General features: G+C 49.5%; 1 long non-coding RNA gene across 1 annotated transcript; it reads left to right on the top strand.

Annotated features, from left to right (window-relative positions):
• Positions 1-1,094: 1,094 nt before the first annotated feature.
• On the top strand, positions 1,095-2,763 carry LOC144168677 (uncharacterized). The gene is made up of 2 exons (XR_013322197.1): positions 1,095-2,231; positions 2,592-2,763. It is a non-coding gene; the product is annotated as an uncharacterized LOC144168677 (long non-coding RNA).
• Positions 2,764-5,535: the final 2,772 nt, after the last annotated feature.

Raw genomic sequence — 5,535 nt, 5'->3', positions numbered from 1 at the left:
TGACACAGAGAGAGTAGGATGGGCCCAGGTAACCATGGATGCCTGGCCATTTTAGACTTTCTGAGAAAGCGGATAAAACAAGAACGATGTCGCGCTTGTGTGGCAGCGAGAGAAGCTGGGGTGCTTCAAGAGGATTACGAGTCAAGCGCGTCAAGACGGTAGGCAATCACGCATTTATCCTTTGTTAACAAGGTCGCGGTATGCATGCAAAGTTCGTGCGACTGGTAGGACTGGTGGGGAGGACGGGCCGGGAAGAAAAGGTATTTGGAGAAGGAGGAGAAGGAAGGGGAGAACTCCCCTGATTCCAGGCAGAGAGTACAAATCATCCGTTGATGCATGGTGAATCGTGATTATTTCCGGACAAACAGGTACCGCTGAGAGAGGCATTTCTTGCAGAGGGAAAAACGACAACTTCCAGCGAAGCGACGTATTTCCCTTTCATATCCCCTCGTTCTTCAGAAGAGTCGCCCTTCAGCAGCTCCCCTCAAAGAAAGGAATAATAGGCGGGCGCGGGGCCGGCGGCGCGCCGCAATTTTTGCCCGGCGGCGGCGGTGGCGTGCTCATTCCCGGGACTTCGGCGGTGGCGCAGACGGCGCGACCAAAACAGACGGCGATTCGAACAGCCTGGCATGGAGCAGCTGATTGGCCTCGAGCGCATTTTCGCCGACTCTGCTGAAGGTCGATACTTCGCGGCAGACGACCTAAAGGATCTTTTAGGAGTACAGGCTGCAGATTTTGACATCAGCAGCCCTAGTGAAAATCTTTCAGCTGGTCTTAACTGGGATCAACTGGTCCCAGTGGGGAATTAACTGGTCCCAGTGGGGAATTAAGTGGTCCCAGTTGGGATGCAATTGGTCCCAGTTGGTAGGCGACTGGTCCCAGTTGGGAAGCTGAAAGGGGGCAACTGGTCCCAGTTGGGAGGCGACTGGTCCTAGTTGGGAAGTTGAAATGGGACAACTGGTCCCAGTTGGGAGGCATGGTCCCAACTGGGAATCTGAAAGGGGCCAACTTGTCCCAGTTGGGCTTAAGCTGGTCTCATGTGGTAGGCATGCTCAACGTAGAATCAATGTATAGTGTTACAGATCATTGTTTCCTCTGAATTTGCGCAAGCTTTTACAAAGCAGCTTTTAACCCGAGGTACCATTAATTAACAAAATCAGACGTCGTAAAATTGCCGTTCTCGCGCACCGGCGGGTGGCCCGAACTCTCTCACCGTTTCCTGCCATTGCATATTATTTTCTCCTCCCTCGGCTTTGTAAATTACCATCCCTCTTAACTTCTCCTCCTGTCCTCATCCATTTATACTTTTCTTCCAGCACAACTCCGCAACACCCAGTCGACGCGTATGATGTAGGGGCGCGCTGGCGATCGAGACGGCCGTCCTAGGGCCGTGAGAGGAACGGTCGCGACGGCGAAGGACGGTCTCGCGAGCACGGTAGCCGAGAGGCGCGCTGCAGGGAATTAGAGTTTCGGATAGGGGGGAGATTTCACGACGCCTGCGACGCGCCAGAAAATTTTTTTTCTTGATGTGCGGGAAAACAAATTAGGCAAGAGCGCTTTTACCGGGCATACAAGCAAATACAAGCATAATCGCGAGGAACGCCAGCTGGAAACAGGTAGCAGACAGAAGGACAGAAGTGCAGATGTCGCGGACACAATTGCCGTGGCAGAAAAACCCCGTCATTAAGACTGCCTTCAACGTGTGATTTTTATGAACTACGTTTATGAGCATGGAGGAAAACCTTTTCTTTCCGTCATGTTTATGAGCCACAGTAGCGTCCATTTTGATACGCCACTACGATGTTAAGTTAGCCGTTTTAGAGGCGTTCAATCATCGTGTATCCAAGTAACAAACTGGTGTACAATTTATATTTTAAACAAACCTAAAAAATATTGCATTCTGTAATTTTTGACATTTTTTTGGGCTAATTAAATGTTAAATGACGTATTTATTCAAAATTTTAGTCGTGTGGTTTCTGCAGTTTCGTACAAAGGCAAATGGCGCCGTACAGGTAAAACGTGATCGCAGTAATCGTGGTAACGCTACTGTTATCTGATAGCCTACGTTTAAATATTTCGTGGGAGCACTATAGATTATATGCATAAGCTCTATAACAAGCAAGTTGTGCTTGAGGTCTCAAGGATTTTTCCCCAGCAAGGTGCAGCTATCGCAAGTTGAATAAGACTGAGGGACAAAGGATTTTGCCTCGGCTGGACTCTTGACAGTGCAGGTACGTACGTGTCTGTTTTTTTTTTTCTTTTTTTGTGTGCGTGACTATCATGAACTGGCCATTTAATTGCTGCTTGAACTTTAGTTCTACAAATATACTGTGCTCAACAAACGTGTTTTCTACGCGCTTTCGTTCTTAATTGCACCGGCGACCGCTCATGAAGGAAGTTGACTTAAATTTTACTTTATTTTGATTTTATTTTCACAAACCACACGTCCTAGGTATGTTTTTTTACGCTGTGTCTAAAGGTACGTCGGACTTACTCCGATCCTAGAATCTAACGATACGTCGGACGTACGCTGACCCATAAAATCTGGTTGTCGTGCTGCATATCTAAATTGCCAAATTACACATTTTCAGAGACCGGAGCCTAGGGGGCGGATGCTGAGAACAAGTGCAAGCCATTCTTCCACCTCACCCTCGCCTGCTGATACGGGGACACCATCGAAGCAGAGTGAAAAAATCGTTGTGAGCCAAGGAAGCAATGAGGAGGAACTATATTGATGCAGTTTTAATAAATGACACCATAGAAGCTCTGCTGTTTTGTGCCATTTGTTGGTGCTACCTGGTTGCGCAGTCAAGTGCAGTTGGGAGAAACGTCCCGCTGCAGATGATTGTGGAACGGGGAGTGCCGGAGATCAGCTGCAAGTGGAGTAGGTGAGAATGGCCGCAACTGGTCCCAACTGGGACCAGTTGCGGCCATTCCCAGCTATTCCACTTGCAGCTGGTCCCAACTGGGACCAGTTTCAACTGGTCCCAACTGGGATTTACTGCAACTGGGACCAGCAGCAACTGGTCCCAACTGGGATTCCCAGCGGTCCCAGTTGGGACCAGTTGCAACTGGTCCCAACTGGGAATTGTTCCATAACCCAGTTTAACTGGGACCAGTTGGGACCAGTTGGATTCCCAGTTGAACATTTTCACTAGGGAGGCTTTCAGCGCAACTCGTGCTTCTCCCAACGCTCCTGCGTGACGAGGGTCTGGCCGCAAGTGAACGCATTCTACAGATACTGCAGGGTAAGTCTGCAGATCTGCGAGAGATGATGGACCAGGTTGTCCGGTACCTGCAACTCGTGTTTTCTGTGCCTGCATCAGCTGCTTCAGGAGAGCGATCTTTCAGTGCTCTGAGGCGAGTAAAAACATTTTTACGCAATCGAATGACGCAGAGGAGGCTGACACACCTTCTTCTGCTCCACGTGCACAAGAAGAGAACTAGTTTGTGTGTAGAACGGCTGAACGAACCTCAACCTTCGGCCGCCTTTGAGAGCCTCCCCTGCCCTGTCCCTCCCGTGCCAGCCATGAAGTTCGTCTATCAGCGCTAATAGCTTTGTAACTATAGTGTCTACTTTCTTGTTTAGTGTAACATTTCTGGAGTTTCGCCCGTTCAAATTTACTTTACTGCAGGAGCGAATGCTGAAATATTAAAAAAAACGTTTTTCCAGCTTTCGAACCCGTTTCATCATTTGCGCAATCTGCGCAAGCATTCCTTACTTCTGAAACTATTTTTAGTGTATACCAATGCAGAATAAACGAGAATACAAACATGTGAAATAAATACGAAAAATTTAAACAAGAAATCATAGACATCAATAAAATTATACCAATTATTAAAATAATAAAATAAAAATATATAAAATGGCCAAATATGAGAAATAAAAAGAAAACAAAACGTAAAAAGCCGCGACAGACGAGATCAAGAAGCTTGCGGGCATAAATTGGTCGCAGTTAGCACAGGACAGGGTTAATTGGATAGCTATGGGAGAAGCGTTTGCCCTGCAGTGCAGTCAGTAGTATTAACTCTATGCTGCAGTGGGCGTAGACAAGCTTATGATGATGATGGTGATGAAAAATACGGCAGTACTTGCCCCCCCACTCCCAAAATAGTTCCGGAGTCCCTGGTGGCGTGTTTCACGAGAGCACAATGAGCGACAGCAGCAGTGGATGTAAGCGTAAACGCAAAGTTATCGCTCTCGACCAAAAGGCAGCCATAATTCGAGCGGTGGCAGCAGGGACTAAGAAAACGCAAGTGGCCAAGGACTTCGGAATCGCGCCGAGCACCCTCTCCACCATTCTCGGCAGCAAGGAAGCCATCACGGGCGCTGTCGCACGTGGCGTTAAAGGTAGCCGGAAGAAGTTGCGGTCTCCTGCTTTTGAAGCCGTTGAAGAGGCTCTCTTCAAATGGTTTTTAGATGCAAGGGCGTCGAATTTGCCCGTGAGTGGGGCACTCCTCCAGAGAAAAGCGATCGACTTCGCTTGTAGTATTTTGGGCTGCGACAACTTTGTTGCAAGCGACAGCTGGCTACAGCGATTTAAGGAACGCCGCGATATCGGCGGCGGAGTCGTCACGGGCGAGTCCCGATCCGTCAACGAAGAGACGGCTACGGCATGGGTGCAAGCCAACGTTGGACCCGTCGTTCGGAAGTACGGAGAACGAAACGTGTTCAACGCTGACAAGACAGCGCTCTTTTACCAAATGTTGCCGCAGAGGACTCTGTCCTTGAAGGGAGAGCTGTGTCGGGGTGGAAAACACAGCAAAGTCCGCGTCAGCGTGCTCCTGTGCACGAACATAAATAGATCGGAGAAGATCCCCCCTTTGGTGATAGGGAAAAGCACATCGCCGCGGTGCTTTAAGGGAAAGAGGCGACTTCAACTCAAGTACCTTGCTAACAGGAAGGCCTGGATGACACGGGACGTTTTTGCGGGGTGGCTGCGTGACTGGGACGAGAAGTTGAAGAGGCAGAATCGCAAGATATGCCTTTTCTTAGATAACTGTTCGGCCTATCACACAGGTGTGGCGCTTGAAAACATCGAACTTCGGTTCTTGCCCCCCAACTGCACAGCGGTGATACAGCCTCTCGATCAAGGCGTCATCATGTCCTTGAAGGCTGGTTATAGAAAGCGGGTTATAGACCGGCTCCTTCTAAACATGCGCCTGAAACGCGACACCAAGATCGATTTGTACATGGCGATGGAAATGCTTCATGCAGCATGGATGAGAGTCACTGCCAACACCATCGCCAACTGTTTTCGCCGTGCATTTGCTGCCAGCGAAAGAAGTTGTGACAGCGACGAGTCACCTGACCGAGTTGGCGCCCCCGATGACACTTCTGCATCGAACGAAGCCGTGGCGTCGTGGAGCGCACTCATTGATTCTGGTGTCGTGCGTGGAGGCGAAACCTTCTGCGACTACGTGAGCATGGATTCCGACGTTGTGACCACGGAGGAACTAGCGGACAGTGACTACGTGCTCGGCGCTGCTCGGCCGCAAGAAGGAAGCGATGACGAGTGTATCGAGGACGACGAC

The sequence above is a fragment of the Haemaphysalis longicornis genome, unplaced genomic scaffold, assembly GCF_048455015.1.
Source record: "Haemaphysalis longicornis isolate Haplotype H1 unplaced genomic scaffold, Haemaphysalis longicornis Haplotype H1 scaffold_1, whole genome shotgun sequence".
NCBI classification, from domain to species: Eukaryota; Metazoa; Arthropoda; class Arachnida; order Ixodida; family Ixodidae; genus Haemaphysalis; species Haemaphysalis longicornis.
This window is presented reverse-complemented; position numbering and strand designations above follow the sequence as displayed.